The sequence below is a fragment of the Nelumbo nucifera genome, chromosome 4 (assembly GCF_055504915.1).
Source record: "Nelumbo nucifera cultivar China Antique chromosome 4, China Antique-T2T, whole genome shotgun sequence".
NCBI classification, from domain to species: domain Eukaryota; kingdom Viridiplantae; phylum Streptophyta; class Magnoliopsida; order Proteales; family Nelumbonaceae; genus Nelumbo; species Nelumbo nucifera.
In genome coordinates, this window is record NC_142652.1 from 53,119,813 (window position 1) to 53,135,496 (window position 15,684).

Sequence of the window (15,684 nt, forward strand, 5' to 3'; positions counted from 1 at the left end):
GTCTCGCCGAAACGACAAATGGAATTTGCAAATACGATATCGAAATAAAATATTAATAAAATTGGGGTGCAACACAAGGACTTCCCAGGAGGTCACCAATCCTAATACTACTCTCGCCCAAGCACACTTAACTTCGGAGTTCTGATGGGATCCGGTGCATTAGTGCTGGTATGATCGCACCCGTTTAATTCATGCTCGCTTAGATCTTTATGAACTATCTTGCTCCCTTCCATTAATTGTTTTAGATTTGAAAAAAATGTGTATGCAGCCTTCTTCCCTTGATAACCGTGCACAAGTTCCTACGTGAGCGGAGTGTTTGCTTTTCAGATCTGCCGCACCTCCGGATAGATGCAATACTATCGCGGGGCCCACAATGCATGACGAATGCCGAAAGCCCGGTTCTTGCATCGTGGCCATTCAGTAATGACGATCGTGCCGCAAATGGTCCGAGTATCCGACGCATTGTTTCCAGTATCTCCCAGAAACAACAAATGGAATTTGCAAATACAAATCAAAATAAAATATTAATAAAATTGGGGTGCAACACGAGGAATTCCCAAAAGGTCACCCATCCTAGTACTACTCTCGCCCAAGCACGCTTAACTTCGGAGTTCTGATGGGATCCGGTGCATTAGTGCTGGTATGATCGCACCCGTTTAATTCATGGTCGCTTAGATCTTTATGCACTATCTTGCTACCCTCCATTAATTGTTTTAGACTTGAAAAAACTGTGTATGCAGCCTTCCTCCCTTGGTAACCGTGCACAAGCTCCTACGTGAGCAGAGTGTTTGCTTTTCAGATCTGCCGCACCCCCTGATAGATGCAATACTATCGCGGGGCCCACAATGCACGACGAATGCCAAAAGCCCGGTTTTTGCACGGTTCCCATTCAGTAATGACAATCGTGCCGCAAATGGTCCGAGTATCCAGCACGTTGTTTGCGATTGTCTCGCCGAAACGACAAATGGAATTTGCAAATACGATATCAAAATAAAATATTAATAAAATTGGGGTGCAACATGAGGACTTCCCAGGAGGTCACCCATCCTAGTACTACTCTCGCCCAAACACGCTTAACTTCGGAGTTCTGATGGGATCCTGTGCATTAGTGCTGGTATGATCGCACCCGTTTAATTCATGCTCGCTTAGATCTTTATGCACTATCTTGCTCCCCTCCATTAATTGTTTTAGATTTGAAAAAACTGTGTATGCAGCCTTCCTCCCTTGGTAACCATGCACAAGCTCGTACGTGAGCAGAGTGTTTGCATTTCAGATCTGCCGCACCCCCGGATAGATGCAATACTATCGCGGGGCCCACAATGCACGACGAATGCCAAAAGCCCGGTTTTAGCACGGTTCCCATTCAGTAATGACAATCGTGCCGCAAATGGTCCGAGTATCCGGCACGTTGTTTGCGTTTGTCTCACCGAAACGACAAATGGAATTTGCAAATACGATATCGAAATAAAATATTAATAAAATTGGGGTGCAACACGAGGACTTCCCCGGAGGTCACCCATCCTAGTACTACTCTCACCCAAGCACACTTAACTTCGGAGTTCTGATGGGATCCGGTGCATTTGTGCTGGTATGATCGCACCCGTTTAATTCATGCTCGCTTAGATCTTTATGAACTATCTTGCTCCCTTCCATTAATTGTTTTAGATTTGAAAAAAATGTGTATGCAGCCTTCCTCCCTTGGTAACGTGCACAAGCTCCTACGTGAGCGGAGTGTTTGCTTTTCAGATCTGCCGCACCTCCGGATAGATGCAATACTATCGCGGGGCCCACAATGCACGACGAATGCCGAAAGCCCGGTTCTTGCATCGTTGCCATTCAGTAATGACAATCGTGCCGCAAATGGACCGAGTATCCGGCACGTTGTTTGCGTTTGTCTCACCGAAACGACAAATGGAATTTGCAAATACGATATCGAAATAAAATATTAATAAAATTGGGGTGCAACACGATGACTTCCCAGGAGGTCACCCATTCTAGTACTACTCTCGCCCATGCACACTTAACTTCGGAGTTCTGATGGGATCCGGTGCATTAGTGCTGGTATGATCGCACCCGTTTAATTCATGCTCGCTTAGATCTTTATGCACTATCTTGCTCCCCTCCATTAATTGTTTTAGACTTGAAAAAACTGTGTATGCAGCCTTCCTCCCTTGGTAACCGTGCACAAGCTCCTACGTGAGCAGAGTGTTTGCTTTTCAGATCTGCCGCACCCCCTGATAGATGCAATACTATCGCGGGGCCCACAATGCACGACGAATGCCAAAAGCCCGGTTTTTGCACGGTTCCCATTCAGTAATGACAATCGTGCCGCAAATGGTCCGAGTATCCGGCACGTTGTTTGCGTTTGTCTCGCCAAAACGACAAATGGAATTTGCAAATACGATATCAAAATAAAATATTAATAAAATTGGGGTGCAACACGAGGACTTCCCGGGAGGTCACCCATCCAAGTACTACTCTCGCCCAAGCACGCTTAACTTCGGAGTTCTGATGGGATCCTGTGCATTAGTGCTGGTATGATCGCACCCGTTTAATTCATGCTCGCTTAGATCTTTATGCACTATGTTGCTCCCCTCCACTAATTGTTTTAGATTTGAAAAAACTGTGTATGCAGCCTTCCTCCCTTGGTAACCGTGCACAAGCTCCTACGTGAGCAGAGTGTTTGCATTTCAGATCTGACTTACCCCCGGATAGATGCAATATTATCGCGGGGCCCACAATGCACGACGAATGCCAAAAGCCCGGTTTTTGCATGGTTCCCATTCAGTAATGACAATCGTGCCGCAAATGGTCCGAGTATCCGGCACGTTGTTTGCGTTTGTCTCACCGAAACGACAAATGGAATTTGCAAATACGATATCGAAATAAAATATTAATAAAATTGGGGTGCAACACGAGGACTTCCCCGGAGGTCACCCATCCTAGTACTACTCTCGCCCAAGCACACTTAACTTCGGAGTTCTGATGGGATCCGATGCATTTGTGCTGGTATGATCGCACCCGTTTAATTCATGCTCGCTTAGATCTTTATGAACTATCTTGCTCCCTTCCATTAATTGTTTTAGGTTTGAAAAAAATGTGTATGCAGCCTTCCTCCCTTGGTAACCATGCACAAGCTCCTACGTGAGCGGAGTGTTTGCTTTTCAGATCTGCCGCACCTCCGGATAGATCCAATACTATCGCGGGGCCCACAATGCATGACGAATGCCGAAAGCCCGGTTCTTGCATCGTTGCCATTCAGTAATGACGATCGTGTCGCAAATGGTCCGAGCATCCGACGCATTGTTTCCTGTTGTCTCCCAGAAACAACAAATGGAATTTGCAAATACAAATCAAAATAAAATATTAATAAAATTGGGGTGCAACACGAGGACTTCCCAGGAGGTCACCCATCCTGGTACTACTCTCGCTCAAGCACGCTTAATTTCGGAGTTCTGATGGGATCCTGTGCATTAGTGCTGGTATGATCGCACCCATTTAATTCATGCTCGCTTATATCTTTATGCACTATCTTGCTCCCCTCTATTAATTGTTTTAGATTTGAAAAAACTGTGTATGCAGCCTTCCTCCCTTGGTAACCGTGCACAAGCTCGTACGTGAGCAGAGTGTTTGCTTTTCAGATCTGCCGCACCCCCGGATAGATGCAATACTATCGCGGGGCCCACAATGCACGACGAATGCCAAAAGCCCGGTTTTTGCACGGTTCCCATTCAGTAATGACAATCGTGCCGCAAATGGTCCGAGTATCCGGCACGTTGTTTGCGTTTGTCTCGCCGAAACGACAAATGGAATTTGCAAATACGATATCGAAATAAAATATTAATAAAATTGGGGTGCAACACAAGGACTTCCCAGGAGGTCACCCATCCTAGTACTACTCTCGCCCATGCACACTTAACTTCGGAGTTCTGATGGGATCCGGTGCATTAGTGCTGGTATGATCGCACCGGTTTAATTCATGCTCGCTTAGATCTTTATGCACTATTTTGCTCCCCTCCATTAATTGTTTTAGATTTGAAAAAACTGTGTATGCAGCCTTCCTCCCTTGGTAACCGTGCACAAGCTCGTACGTGAGCAGAGTGTTTGCATTTCAGATCTGCCGCACCCCCGGATAGATGCAATACTATCGCGGGGCCCACAATGCATGACGAATGCCGAAAGCCAGGTTCTTGCATCGTTGCCATTCAGTAATGACGATCGTGCCGCAAATGGTCCGAATATCCGACGCATTGTTTCCAGTTGTCTCCCAGAAACAACAAATGGAATTTGCAAATACAAATCAAAATAAAATATTAATAAAATTGGGGTGCAACACGAGGACTTCCCAGGAGGTCACCCATCCTAGTACTACTCTCGCCCAAGCACGCTTAACTTCGGAGTTCTGATGGGATCCAGTGCATTAGTGCTGGTATGATCGCACCCGTTTAATTCATGCTCGCTTAGATCTTTATGCACTATCTTGCTCCCCTCCATTAATTGTTTTAGACTTGAAAAAACTGTGTATGCAGCCTTCCTCCCTTGGTAACCGTGCACAAGCTCTTACGTGAGCAGAGTGTTTGCTTTTTAGATCTGCCGCACCCCCGGATAGATGCAATACTATCGCGGGGCCCACAATGCACGACGAATGCCAAAAGCCCGGTTTTTTCACGGTTCCCATTCAGTAATGACAATCGTGCCGCAAATGGTCCGAGTATCCGGCGCGTTGTTTGCGTTTGTCTCGCCGAAACGACAAATGGAATTTGCAAATACGATATCGAAATAAAATATTAATAAAATTGGGGTGCAACACGAGGACTTCCCTGGAGGTCACCCATCCTAATACTACTCTCGCCCATGCACACTTAACTTCGGAGTTCTGATGGCATCCGCTGCATTAGTGCTGGTATGATCGCACCCGTTTAATTCATGCTCGCTTAGATCTTTATGCACTATCTTGCTCCCCTCCATTATTTGTTTTAGACTTGAAAAAACTGTGTATGCAGACTTCCTCCCTTGGTAACCGTGCACAAGCTCCTACGTGAGCAGTGTGTTTGCTTTTCAGATCTGCCGCACCCCCGGATAGATGCTATTCTATCGCGGGGCCCACAATGCACGACGAATGCCAAAAGCCCGGTTTTTGCACGGTTCCCATTCAGTAATGACGATCGTGCCGCAAATGGTCCGATTATCCGGCGCGTTGTTTGAGTTTGTCTCGCCGAAACGACAAATGGAATTTGCAAATACGATATCGAAATAAAATATTAATAAAATTGGGGTGCAACACAAGGACTTCCCAGGAGGTCACCCATCCTAATACTACTCTCGCCCAAGCACACTTAACTTCGGAGTTCTGATGGGATCCGGTGCATTAGTGCTGGTATGATCGCACCCGTTTAATTCATGCTCGCTTAGATCTTTATGACCTATCTTGCTCCCTTCCATTAATTGTTTTAGATTTGAAAAAAATGTGTATGCAGCCTTCTTCCCTTGGTAACCGTGCACAAGCTCCTACGTGAGCGGAGTGTTTGCTTTTCAGATCTGCCGCACCTCCGGATAGATGCAATACTATCGTGGGGCCCACAATGCATGACGAATGACGAAAGCCCGGTTCTTGCATCGTGGCCATTCAGTAATGACGATCGTGCCGCAAATGGTCCGAGTATCCGACGCATTGTTTCCAGTATCTCCCAGAAACAACAAATGGAATTTCCAAATACAAATCAAAATAAAATATTAATAAAATTGGGGTGCAACACGAGGACTTCCCAGGAGGTCACCCATCCTAGTACTACTCTCGCCCAAGCACGCTTAACTTCGGAGTTCTGATGGGATCCGGTGCATTAGTGCTGGTATGATCGCACCCGTTTAATTCATGCTCGCTTATATCTTTATGCACTATCTTGCTCCCCTCCATTAATTGTTTTAGACTTGAAAAAACTGTGTATGCAGCCTTCCTCCCTTGGTAACCGTGCACAAGCTCTTACGTGAGCAGAGTGTTTGCTTTTTAGATCTGCCGCACCCCCGGATAGATGCAATACTATCGCGGGGCCCACAATGCACGACGAATGCCAAAAGCCCGGTTTTTTCACGGTTCCCATTCAGTAATGACAATCGTGCCGCAAATGGTCCGAGTATCCGGCGCGTTGTTTGCGTTTGTCTCGCCGAAACGACAAATGGAATTTGCAAATACGATATCGAAATAAAATATTAATAAAATTGGGGTGCAACACGAGGACTTCCCTGGAGGTCACCCATCCTAATACTACTCTCGCCCATGCACACTTAACTTCGGAGTTCTGATGGGATCCGGTGCATTAGTGCTGGTATGATCGCACCCGTTTAATTCATGCTCGCTTAGATCTTTATGCACTATCTTGCTCCCCTCCATTATTTGTTTTAGACTTGAAAAAACTGTGTATGCAGACTTCCTCCCTTGGTAACCGTGCACAAGCTCCTACGTGAGCAGAGTGTTTGCTTTTCAGATCTGCCGCACCCCCGGATAGATGCTATTCTATCGTGGGGCCCACAATGCACGACGAATGCCAAAAGCCCGGTTTTTGCACGGTTCCCATTCAGTAATGACGATCGTGCCGCAAATGGTCCGATTATCCGGCGCGTTGTTTGAGTTTGTCTCGCCGAAACGACAAATGGAATTTGCAAATACGATATCGAAATAAAATATTAATAAAATTGGGGTGCAACACAAGGACTTCCCAGGAGGTCACCCATCCTAATACTACTCTCGCCCAAGCACACTTAACTTCGGAGTTCTGATGGGATCCGGTGCATTAGTGCTGGTATGATCGCACCCGTTTAATTCATGCTCGCTTAGATCTTTATGACCTATCTTGCTCCCTTCCATTAATTGTTTTAGATTTGAAAAAAATGTGTATGCAGCCTTCTTCCCTTGGTAACCGTGCACAAGCTCCTACGTGAGCGGAGTGTTTGCTTTTCAGATCTGCCGCACCTCCGGATAGATGCAATACTATCGTGGGGCCCACAATGCATGACGAATGACGAAAGCCCGGTTCTTGCATCGTGGCCATTCAGTAATGACGATCGTGCCGCAAATGGTCCGAGTATCCGACGCATTGTTTCCAGTATCTCCCAGAAACAACAAATGGAATTTCCAAATACAAATCAAAATAAAATATTAATAAAATTGGGGTGCAACACGAGGACTTCCCAGGAGGTCACCCATCCTAGTACTACTCTCGCCCAAGCACGCTTAACTTCGGAGTTCTGATGGGATCCGGTGCATTAGTGCTGGTATGATCGCACCCGTTTAATTCATGCTCGCTTATATCTTTATGCACTATCTTGCTCCCCTCCATTAATTGTTTTAGACTTGAAAAAACTGTGTATGCAGCCTTCCTCCCTTGGTAACCGTGCACAAGCTCTTACGTGAGCAGAGTGTTTGCTTTTTAGATCTGCCGCACCCCCGGATAGATGCAATACTATCGCGGGGCCCACAATGCACGACGAATGCCAAAAGCCCGGTTTTTTCACGGTTCCCATTCAGTAATGACAATCGTGCCGCAAATGGTCCGAGTATCCGGCGCGTTGTTTGCGTTTGTCTCGCCGAAACGACAAATGGAATTTGCAAATACGATATCGAAATAAAATATTAATAAAATTGGGGTGCAACACGAGGACTTCCCAGGAGGTCACCCATCCTAGTACTACTCTCGCCCATGCACACTTAACTTCGGAGTTCTGATGGGATCCAGTGCATTAGTGCTGGTATTATCGCACCCGTTTAATTCATGCTCGCTTAGATCTTTATGCACTATCTTGCTCCCCTCCATTAATTGTTTTAGACTTGAAAAAACTGTGTATGCAGCCTTCCTCCCTTGGTAACCGTGCACAAGCTCCTACGTGAGCAGAGTGTTTGCTTTTCAGATCTGCCGCACCCCCGGATAGATGCAATACTATCGCGGGGCCCACAATGCACGACGAATGCCAAAAGCCCGGTTTTTGCACGGTTCCCATTCAGTAATGACGATCGTGCCGCAAATGGTCCGAGTATCCGGCGCGTTGTTTGAGTTTGTCTCGCCGACACGACAAATGGAATTTGCAAATACGATATCGAAATAAAATATTAATAAAATTGGGGTGAAACACAAGGACTTCCCAGGAGGTCACCCATCCTAATACAACTCTCGCCCAAGCACACTTAACTTCGAAGTTCTGATGGGATCCGGTGCATTTGTGCTGGTATGATCGCACCCGTTTAATTCATGCTCGCTTAGATCTTTATGAACTATCTTGCTCCCTTCCATTAATTGTTTTAGATTTGAAAAAATGTGTATGCAGCCTTCCTCCCTTGGTAACCGTGCACAAGCTCCTACGTGAGCGGAGTGTTTGCTTTTCAGATCTGCCGCACCTCCGGATAGATGCAATACTATCGCGGGGCCCACAATGCACGACGAATGCCGAAAGCCCGGTTCTTGCATCGTTGCCATTCAGTAATGACGATCATGCCGCAAATGGTCCGAGTATCCGACGCATTGTTTCCAGTTGTCTCCCAGAAACAACAAATGGAATTTGCAAATACAAATCAAAATAAAATATTAATAAAATTGGGGTGCAACACGAGGACTTCCCAGGAGGTCACCCTTCCTAGTACTACTCTCGCCCAAGCACGCTTAACTTCGGAGTTCTGATGAGATCCGGTGCATTAGTGCTGGTATGATCGCACCCGTTTAATTCATGCTCGCTTAGATCTTTGTGCCCTATCTTGCTCCCCTCCATTAATTGTTTTAGACTTGAAAAAACTGTGTATGCAGCATTCCTCCCTTGGTAACCGTGCACAAGCTCCTACGTGAGCAGAGTGTTTGCCTTTCAGATCTGTCGCACCCCCGGATAGATGCAATACTATCGCGGGGCCCACAATGCACGACGAATGCCAAAAGCCCGGTTTTTGCACGGTTCTCATTCAGTAATGACGATTGTGCCGCAAATGGTCCGAGTATCCGGCGCGTTGTTTGCGTTTGTCTCGCCGAAACGACAAATGGAATTTGCAAATACGATATCGAAATAAAATATTAATAAAATTGGGGTGCAACACGAGGACTTCACAGGAGGTCACCCATCCTAGTACTACGCTCGCCCAAGCACACTTAACTTCGGAGTTCTGATGGGATCCGGTGCATTAGTGCTGGTATGATCGCACCCGTTTAATTCATGCTCGCTTAGATCTTTATGCACTATCTTGCTCCCTTCCATTAATTGTTTTAGATTTGAAAAAAATGTGTATGCAGCCTTCTTCCCTTGGTAGCCGTGCACAAGCTCCTACGTGAGCGGAGTGTTTGCTTTTCAGATCTGCCGCACCTCCGGATAGATGCAATACTATCGCGGGGCCCACAATGCATGACGAATGCCGAAAGCCCGGTTCTTGCATCGTGGCCATTCAGTAATGACGATCGTGCCGCAAATGGTCCGAGTATCCGACGCATTGTTTCCAGTATCTCCCAGAAACAACAAATGGAATTTGCAAATACAAATCAAAATAAAATATTAATAAAATTGGGGTGCAACACGAGGACTTCCGAGGAGGTCACCCATCCTAGTACTACTCTCGCCCAAGCACGCTTAACTTCGGAGTTCTGATGGGATCCGGTGCATTTGTGCTGGTATGATCGCACCCGTTTAATTCATGCTCGCTTAGATCTTTATGCACTATCTTGCTCCCCTCCATTAATTGTTTTAGACTTGAAAAAACTATGTATGCAGCCTTCCTCCCTTGGTAACCGTGCACAAGCTCCTACGTGAGCAGAGTGTTTGCTTTTCAGATCTGCCGCACCCCCTGATAGATGCAATACTATCGCGGGGCCCACAATGCACAATGAATGCCAAAAGCCCGGTTTTTAAACGGTTCCCATTCAGTAATGACAATCGTGCCGCAAATGGTCCGAGTATCCGGCACGTTGTTTGCGTTTGTCTCGCCGAAACGACAAATGGAATTTGCAAATACGATATCAAAATAAAATATTAATAAAATTGAGGTGCAACACGAGGACTTCCCAGGAGGTCACCCATCCTAGTACCAATCTCGCCCAAGCACGCTTAACTTCGGAGTTCTGATGGGATCCTGTGCATTAGTGCTAGTATGATCGCACCCGTTTAATTCAAGCTCGCTTAGATCTTTATGCACAATCTTGCTCCCCTCCATTAATTGTTTTAGATTTGAAAAAACTGTGTATGCAGCCTTCCTCCCTTGGTAACCGTGCACAAGCTCCTACGTGAGCAGAGTGTTTGCTTTTCAGATCTGCCGCACCCCCTGATAGATGCAATACTATCGCGGGGCCCACAATGCACGACGAATGCCAAACGCCCGGTTTTTGCACGGTTCCCATTCAGTAATGACAATCGTGCCGCAAATGGTACGAGTATCCGGCACGTTGTTTGCGTTTGTCTCGCCGAAACGATAAATGGAATTTGCAAATACGATATCGAAATAAAATATTAACAAAATTGGGGTGCAACACGAGGACTTCCCAGGAGGTCACCCATCCTTGTACTACTCTCGCCCAAGCACGCTTAACTTCGGAGTTCTGATGGGATCCTGTGCATTAGTGCTGGTATGATCGCACCCGTTTAATTCATGCTCGCTTAGATCTTTAAGCACTATTTTGCTCCCCTCCATTAATTGTTTTAGATTTGAAAAAACTGTGTATGCAGCCTTCCTCCCTTGGTAACCGTGCACAAGCTCGTACGTGAGCAGAGTGTTTGCATTTCAGATCTGCCGCACCCCCGGATAGATGCAATACTATCGCGGGGCCCACAATGCACGACGAATGCCAAAAGCCCGGTTTTTGCACGGTTCCCATTCAGTAATGACAATCGTGCCGCAAATGGTCCGAGTATCCGGCACGTTGTTTGCGTTTGTCTCACCGAAACGACAAATGGAATTTGCAAATACGATATCGAAATAAAATATTAATAAAATTGGGGTGCAACACGAGGACTTCCCCGTAGGTCACCCATCCTAGTACTACTCTCGCACAAGCACACTTAACTTCGGAGTTCTGATGGGATCCGGTGCATTTGTGCTGGTATGATCGCACCCGTTTAATTCATGCTCGCTTAGATCTTTATGAACTATCTTGCTCCCTTCCATTAATTGTTTTAGATTTGAAAAAAATGTGTATGCAGCCTTCCTCCCTTGGTAACCGTGCACAAGCTCCTACGTGAGCGGAGTGTTTGCTTTTCAGATTTGCCGCACCTCCGGATAGATGCAATACTATCGCGGGGCCCACAATGCATGACGAATGCCGAAAGCCCGGTTCTTGCATCGTTGCCATTCAGTAATGACGATCGTGCCGCAAATGGTCCGAGTATCCGACGCATTGTTTCCAGTTTTCTCCCAGAAACAACAAATGGAGTTTGCAAATACAAATCAAAATAAAATATTAATAAAATTGGGGTGCAACATAAGGACTTCCCAGGAGGTCACCCATCCTAGTACTACTCTCGCCCAAGCACGCTTAACTTCGGAGTTCTGATGGGATCCGGTGCATTAGAGCTGGTATGATCGCACCCGTTTAATTCATGCTCGCTTAGATCTTTATGCACTATCTTGCTCCCCTCCATTAATTGTTTTAGACTTGAAAAAACTGTGTATGCAGCCTTCATCCCTTGGTAACCGTGCACAAGCTCTTACGTGAGCAGAGTGTTTGCTTTTCAGATCTGCCGCACCCCCGGATAGATGCAATACTATCACGGGGCCCACAATGCACGACGAATGCCAAAAGCCCGGTTTTTTCACTGTTCCCATTCAGTAATGACAATCGTGCCGCAAATGGTCCGAGTATCCGGCGCGTTGTTTGCGTTTGTCTCGCCGAAACGACAAATGGAATTTGCAAATACGATATCGAAATAAAATATTAATAAAATTGGGGTGCAACACGAGGACTTCCCAGGAGGTCACCCATCCTAGTACTACTCTCGCCCATGCAAACTTAACTTCGGAGTTCTGATGGGATCCGGTGCATTAGTACTGGTATGATCGCACCCGTTTAATTCATGCTCGCTTAGATCTTTATGCACTATCTTGCTCCCCTCCATTAATTGTTTTAGACTTGAAAAAACTGTGTATGCAGCCTTCCTCCCTTGGTAACCGTGCACAAGCTCCTACGTGAGCAGAGTGTTTGCTTTTCAGATCTGCCGCACCCCCGGATAGATGCAATACTATCGCGGGGCCCACAATGCACGACGAATGCCAAAAGCCCGGTTTTTGCACGGTTCCCATTCAGTAATGACGATCGTGCCGCAAATGGTCCGAGTATCCGGCGCGTTGTTTGAGTTTGTCTCGCCGAAACGACAAATGGAATTTGCAAATACGATATCGAAATAAAATATTAATAAAATTGGGGTGCAACACAAGGACTTCCCAGGAGGTCACCCATCCTAATACTACTCTCGCCCAAGCACACTTAACTTCGGAGTTCTGATGGGATCCGGTGCATTAGTGCTGGTATAATCGCACCCGTTTAATTCATGCTCGCTTAGATCTTTATGAACTATCTTGCTCCCTTCCATTAATTGTTTTAGATTTGAAAAAAATGTGAATGCAGCCTTCTTCCCTTGGTAACCGTGCACAAGCTCCTACATGAGCGGAGTGTTTGCTTTTCAGATCTGCCGCACCTCCGGATAGATGCAATACTATCGCGGGGCCCACAATGCATGACGAATGCCGAAAGCCCGGTTCTTGCATCGTTGCCATTCAGTAATGACGATCGTGCCGCAAATGGTCCGAATATCCGACGCATTGTTTCCAGTTGTCTCCCAGAAACAACAAATGGAATTTGCAAATACAAATCAAAATAAAATATTAATAAAATTGGGGTGCAACACGAGGACTTCCCACGAGGTCACCCATCCTAGTACTACTCTCGCCCAAGCACGCTTAACTTCGGAGTTCTGATGGGATCCGGTGCATTAGTGCTGGTATGATCGCACCCGTTTAATTCATGCTCGCTTAGATCTTTATGCACTATCTTGCTCCCCTCCATTAATTGTTTTAGACTTGAAAAAACTGTGTATGCAGCCTTCCTCCCTTGGTAACCGTGCACAAGCTCTTACGTGAGCAGAGTGTTTGCTTTTTAGATCTGCCGCACCCCCGGATAGATGCAATACTATCGCGGGGCCCACAATGCACGACGAATGCCAAAAGCCCGGTTTTTTCACGGTTCCCATTCAGTAATGACAATCGTGCCGCAAATGGTCCGAGTATCCGGCGCGTTGTTTGAGTTTGTCTCGCCGAAACGACAAATGGAATTTGCAAATACGATATCGAAATAAAATATTAATAAAATTGGGGTGCAACACAAGGACTTCCCAGGAGGTCACCCATCCTAATACTACTCTCGCCCAAGCACACTTAACTTCGGAGTTCTGATGGGATCCGGTGCATTAGTGCTGGTATGATCGCACCCGTTTAATTCATGCTCGCTTAGATCTTTATGACCTATCTTGCTCCCTTCCATTAATTGTTTTAGATTTGAAAAAAATGTGTATGCAGCCTTCTTCCCTTGGTAACCGTGCACAAGCTCCTACGTGAGCGGAGTGTTTGCTTTTCAGATCTGCCGCACCTCCGGATAGATGCAATACTATCGTGGGGCCCACAATGCATGACGAATGACGAAAGCCCGGTTCTTGCATCGTGGCCATTCAGTAATGACGATCGTGCCGCAAATGGTCCGAGTATCCGACGCATTGTTTCCAGTATCTCCCAGAAACAACAAATGGAATTTCCAAATACAAATCAAAATAAAATATTAATAAAATTGGGGTGCAACACGAGGACTTCCCAGGAGGTCACCCATCCTAGTACTACTCTCGCCCAAGCACGCTTAACTTCGGAGTTCTGATGGGATCCGGTGCATTAGTGCTGGTATGATCGCACCCGTTTAATTCATGCTCGCTTATATCTTTATGCACTATCTTGCTCCCCTCCATTAATTGTTTTAGACTTGAAAAAACTGTGTATGCAGCCTTCCTCCCTTGGTAACCGTGCACAAGCTCTTACGTGAGCAGAGTGTTTGCTTTTTAGATCTGCCGCACCCCCGGATAGATGCAATACTATCGCGGGGCCCACAATGCACGACGAATGCCAAAAGCCCGGTTTTTTCACGGTTCCCATTCAGTAATGACAATCGTGCCGCAAATGGTCCGAGTATCCGGCGCGTTGTTTGCGTTTGTCTCGCCGAAACGACAAATGGAATTTGCAAATACGATATCGAAATAAAATATTAATAAAATTGGGGTGCAACACGAGGACTTCCCAGGAGGTCACCCATCCTAGTACTACTCTCGCCCATGCACACTTAACTTCGGAGTTCTGATGGGATCCACTGCATTAGTGCTGGTATTATCGCACCCGTTTAATTCATGCTCGCTTAGATCTTTATGCACTATCTTGCTCCCCTCCATTAATTGTTTTAGACTTGAAAAAACTGTGTATGCAGCCTTCCTCCCTTGGTAACCGTGCACAAGCTCCTACGTGAGCAGAGTGTTTGCTTTTCAGATCTGCCGCACCCCCGGATAGATGCAATACTATCGCGGGGCCCACAATGCACGACGAATGCCAAAAGCCCGGTTTTTGCACGGTTCCCATTCAGTAATGACGATCGTGCCGCAAATGGTCCGAGTATCCGGCGCGTTGTTTGAGTTTGTCTCGCCGACACGACAAATGGAATTTGCAAATACGATATCGAAATAAAATATTAATAAAATTGGGGTGAAACACAAGGACTTCCCAGGAGGTCACCCATCCTAATACAACTCTCACCCAAGCACACTTAACTTCGAAGTTCTGATGGGATCCGGTGCATTTGTGCTGGTATGATCGCACCCGTTTAATTCATGCTCGCTTAGATCTTTATGAACTCTCTTGCTCCCTTCCATTAATTGTTTTAGATTTGAAAAAATGTGTATGCAGCCTTCCTCCCTTGGTAACCGTGCACAAGCTCCTACGTGAGCGGAGTGTTTGCTTTTCAGATCTGCCGCACCTCCGGATAGATGCAATACTATCGCGGGGCCCACAATGCACGACGAATGCCGAAAGCCCGGTTCTTGCATCGTTGCCATTCAGTAATGACGATCATGCCGCAAATGGTCCGAGTATCCGACGCATTGTTTCCAGTTGTCTCCCAGAAACAACAAATGGAATTTGCAAATACAAATCAAAATAAAATATTAATAAAATTGGGGTGCAACACGAGGACTTCCCAGGAGGTCACCCTTCCTAGTACTACTCTCGCCCAAGCACGCTTAACTTCGGAGTTCTGATGAGATCCGGTGCATTAGTGCTGGTATGATCGCACCCGTTTAATTCATGCTCGCTTAGATCTTTGTGCCCTATCTTGCTCCCCTCCATTAATTGTTTTAGACTTGAAAAAACTGTGTATGCAGCATTCCTCCCTTGGTAACCGTGCACAAGCTCCTACGTGAGCAGAGTGTTTGCCTTTCAGATCTGTCGCACCCCCGGATAGATGCAATACTATCGCGGGGCCCACAATGCACGACGAATGCCAAAAGCCCGGTTTTTGCACGGTTCTCATTCAGTAATGACGATTGTGCCGCAAATGGTCCGAGTATCCGGCGCGTTGTTTGCGTTTGTCTCGCCGAAACGACAAATGGAATTTGCAAATACGATATCGAAATAAAATATTAATAAAA

The 15,684-nt window shown here is 46.3% G+C and overlaps 30 non-coding genes and 3 pseudogenes across 30 annotated transcripts; all 33 read right to left on the reverse strand.

The window, feature by feature from the left end:
* Positions 1-63: 63 nt before the first annotated feature.
* Positions 64-182, reverse strand: LOC148798629 (5S ribosomal RNA). Its single transcript, XR_016069929.1, has one exon. It is a non-coding gene; the product is annotated as a 5S ribosomal RNA (ribosomal RNA).
* Positions 183-535: 353 nt separating this feature from the next.
* Positions 536-654, reverse strand: LOC148798630 (5S ribosomal RNA). Its single transcript, XR_016070630.1, has one exon. It is a non-coding gene; the product is annotated as a 5S ribosomal RNA (ribosomal RNA).
* Positions 655-1,009: 355 nt separating this feature from the next.
* Positions 1,010-1,128, reverse strand: LOC148798631 (5S ribosomal RNA). Its single transcript, XR_016069988.1, has one exon. It is a non-coding gene; the product is annotated as a 5S ribosomal RNA (ribosomal RNA).
* Positions 1,129-1,483: 355 nt separating this feature from the next.
* On the reverse strand, positions 1,484-1,602 carry LOC148798632 (5S ribosomal RNA). Its single transcript, XR_016072682.1, has one exon. It is a non-coding gene; the product is annotated as a 5S ribosomal RNA (ribosomal RNA).
* Positions 1,603-1,956: 354 nt separating this feature from the next.
* On the reverse strand, positions 1,957-2,075 carry LOC148798633 (5S ribosomal RNA). The gene has a single exon (XR_016074660.1). It is a non-coding gene; the product is annotated as a 5S ribosomal RNA (ribosomal RNA).
* A 355-nt stretch (positions 2,076-2,430) lies between these two features.
* LOC148798634 (5S ribosomal RNA) lies at positions 2,431-2,549 on the reverse strand. The gene has a single exon (XR_016073539.1). It is a non-coding gene; the product is annotated as a 5S ribosomal RNA (ribosomal RNA).
* A 355-nt stretch (positions 2,550-2,904) lies between these two features.
* Positions 2,905-3,023, reverse strand: LOC148798635 (5S ribosomal RNA). Its single transcript, XR_016072800.1, has one exon. It is a non-coding gene; the product is annotated as a 5S ribosomal RNA (ribosomal RNA).
* A 354-nt stretch (positions 3,024-3,377) lies between these two features.
* On the reverse strand, positions 3,378-3,496 carry LOC148798636 (5S ribosomal RNA). Its single transcript, XR_016070735.1, has one exon. It is a non-coding gene; the product is annotated as a 5S ribosomal RNA (ribosomal RNA).
* Positions 3,497-3,851: 355 nt separating this feature from the next.
* Positions 3,852-3,970, reverse strand: LOC148798637 (5S ribosomal RNA). Its single transcript, XR_016075188.1, has one exon. It is a non-coding gene; the product is annotated as a 5S ribosomal RNA (ribosomal RNA).
* Positions 3,971-4,324: 354 nt separating this feature from the next.
* LOC148798638 (5S ribosomal RNA) lies at positions 4,325-4,443 on the reverse strand. Its single transcript, XR_016071522.1, has one exon. It is a non-coding gene; the product is annotated as a 5S ribosomal RNA (ribosomal RNA).
* A 355-nt stretch (positions 4,444-4,798) lies between these two features.
* On the reverse strand, positions 4,799-4,917 carry LOC148798639 (5S ribosomal RNA; annotated as a pseudogene).
* Positions 4,918-5,272: 355 nt separating this feature from the next.
* Positions 5,273-5,391, reverse strand: LOC148798640 (5S ribosomal RNA). Its single transcript, XR_016073414.1, has one exon. It is a non-coding gene; the product is annotated as a 5S ribosomal RNA (ribosomal RNA).
* A 353-nt stretch (positions 5,392-5,744) lies between these two features.
* LOC148798641 (5S ribosomal RNA) lies at positions 5,745-5,863 on the reverse strand. Its single transcript, XR_016075685.1, has one exon. It is a non-coding gene; the product is annotated as a 5S ribosomal RNA (ribosomal RNA).
* A 355-nt stretch (positions 5,864-6,218) lies between these two features.
* LOC148798642 (5S ribosomal RNA) lies at positions 6,219-6,337 on the reverse strand. The gene has a single exon (XR_016074886.1). It is a non-coding gene; the product is annotated as a 5S ribosomal RNA (ribosomal RNA).
* A 355-nt stretch (positions 6,338-6,692) lies between these two features.
* On the reverse strand, positions 6,693-6,811 carry LOC148798643 (5S ribosomal RNA). Its single transcript, XR_016073416.1, has one exon. It is a non-coding gene; the product is annotated as a 5S ribosomal RNA (ribosomal RNA).
* A 353-nt stretch (positions 6,812-7,164) lies between these two features.
* LOC148798644 (5S ribosomal RNA) lies at positions 7,165-7,283 on the reverse strand. The gene has a single exon (XR_016075696.1). It is a non-coding gene; the product is annotated as a 5S ribosomal RNA (ribosomal RNA).
* A 355-nt stretch (positions 7,284-7,638) lies between these two features.
* Positions 7,639-7,757, reverse strand: LOC148798645 (5S ribosomal RNA). The gene has a single exon (XR_016075025.1). It is a non-coding gene; the product is annotated as a 5S ribosomal RNA (ribosomal RNA).
* Positions 7,758-8,112: 355 nt separating this feature from the next.
* LOC148798646 (5S ribosomal RNA) lies at positions 8,113-8,231 on the reverse strand (annotated as a pseudogene).
* Positions 8,232-8,584: 353 nt separating this feature from the next.
* Positions 8,585-8,703, reverse strand: LOC148798647 (5S ribosomal RNA). The gene has a single exon (XR_016072507.1). It is a non-coding gene; the product is annotated as a 5S ribosomal RNA (ribosomal RNA).
* Positions 8,704-9,058: 355 nt separating this feature from the next.
* Positions 9,059-9,177, reverse strand: LOC148798648 (5S ribosomal RNA). Its single transcript, XR_016073272.1, has one exon. It is a non-coding gene; the product is annotated as a 5S ribosomal RNA (ribosomal RNA).
* A 353-nt stretch (positions 9,178-9,530) lies between these two features.
* Positions 9,531-9,649, reverse strand: LOC148798649 (5S ribosomal RNA). The gene has a single exon (XR_016072875.1). It is a non-coding gene; the product is annotated as a 5S ribosomal RNA (ribosomal RNA).
* Positions 9,650-10,004: 355 nt separating this feature from the next.
* Positions 10,005-10,123, reverse strand: LOC148798650 (5S ribosomal RNA). The gene has a single exon (XR_016070171.1). It is a non-coding gene; the product is annotated as a 5S ribosomal RNA (ribosomal RNA).
* A 355-nt stretch (positions 10,124-10,478) lies between these two features.
* On the reverse strand, positions 10,479-10,597 carry LOC148798651 (5S ribosomal RNA). Its single transcript, XR_016075238.1, has one exon. It is a non-coding gene; the product is annotated as a 5S ribosomal RNA (ribosomal RNA).
* Positions 10,598-10,952: 355 nt separating this feature from the next.
* LOC148798652 (5S ribosomal RNA) lies at positions 10,953-11,071 on the reverse strand. Its single transcript, XR_016075436.1, has one exon. It is a non-coding gene; the product is annotated as a 5S ribosomal RNA (ribosomal RNA).
* Positions 11,072-11,425: 354 nt separating this feature from the next.
* Positions 11,426-11,544, reverse strand: LOC148798653 (5S ribosomal RNA). Its single transcript, XR_016075637.1, has one exon. It is a non-coding gene; the product is annotated as a 5S ribosomal RNA (ribosomal RNA).
* Positions 11,545-11,899: 355 nt separating this feature from the next.
* On the reverse strand, positions 11,900-12,018 carry LOC148798654 (5S ribosomal RNA). The gene has a single exon (XR_016075348.1). It is a non-coding gene; the product is annotated as a 5S ribosomal RNA (ribosomal RNA).
* A 355-nt stretch (positions 12,019-12,373) lies between these two features.
* LOC148798655 (5S ribosomal RNA) lies at positions 12,374-12,492 on the reverse strand. Its single transcript, XR_016074823.1, has one exon. It is a non-coding gene; the product is annotated as a 5S ribosomal RNA (ribosomal RNA).
* A 354-nt stretch (positions 12,493-12,846) lies between these two features.
* LOC148798656 (5S ribosomal RNA) lies at positions 12,847-12,965 on the reverse strand. The gene has a single exon (XR_016069126.1). It is a non-coding gene; the product is annotated as a 5S ribosomal RNA (ribosomal RNA).
* A 355-nt stretch (positions 12,966-13,320) lies between these two features.
* Positions 13,321-13,439, reverse strand: LOC148798657 (5S ribosomal RNA). Its single transcript, XR_016073417.1, has one exon. It is a non-coding gene; the product is annotated as a 5S ribosomal RNA (ribosomal RNA).
* Positions 13,440-13,792: 353 nt separating this feature from the next.
* On the reverse strand, positions 13,793-13,911 carry LOC148798658 (5S ribosomal RNA). Its single transcript, XR_016075707.1, has one exon. It is a non-coding gene; the product is annotated as a 5S ribosomal RNA (ribosomal RNA).
* Positions 13,912-14,266: 355 nt separating this feature from the next.
* LOC148798659 (5S ribosomal RNA) lies at positions 14,267-14,385 on the reverse strand. The gene has a single exon (XR_016070065.1). It is a non-coding gene; the product is annotated as a 5S ribosomal RNA (ribosomal RNA).
* Positions 14,386-14,740: 355 nt separating this feature from the next.
* Positions 14,741-14,859, reverse strand: LOC148798660 (5S ribosomal RNA; annotated as a pseudogene).
* A 353-nt stretch (positions 14,860-15,212) lies between these two features.
* LOC148798661 (5S ribosomal RNA) lies at positions 15,213-15,331 on the reverse strand. The gene has a single exon (XR_016072508.1). It is a non-coding gene; the product is annotated as a 5S ribosomal RNA (ribosomal RNA).
* Between the last annotated feature and the right edge of the window lie 353 nt (positions 15,332-15,684).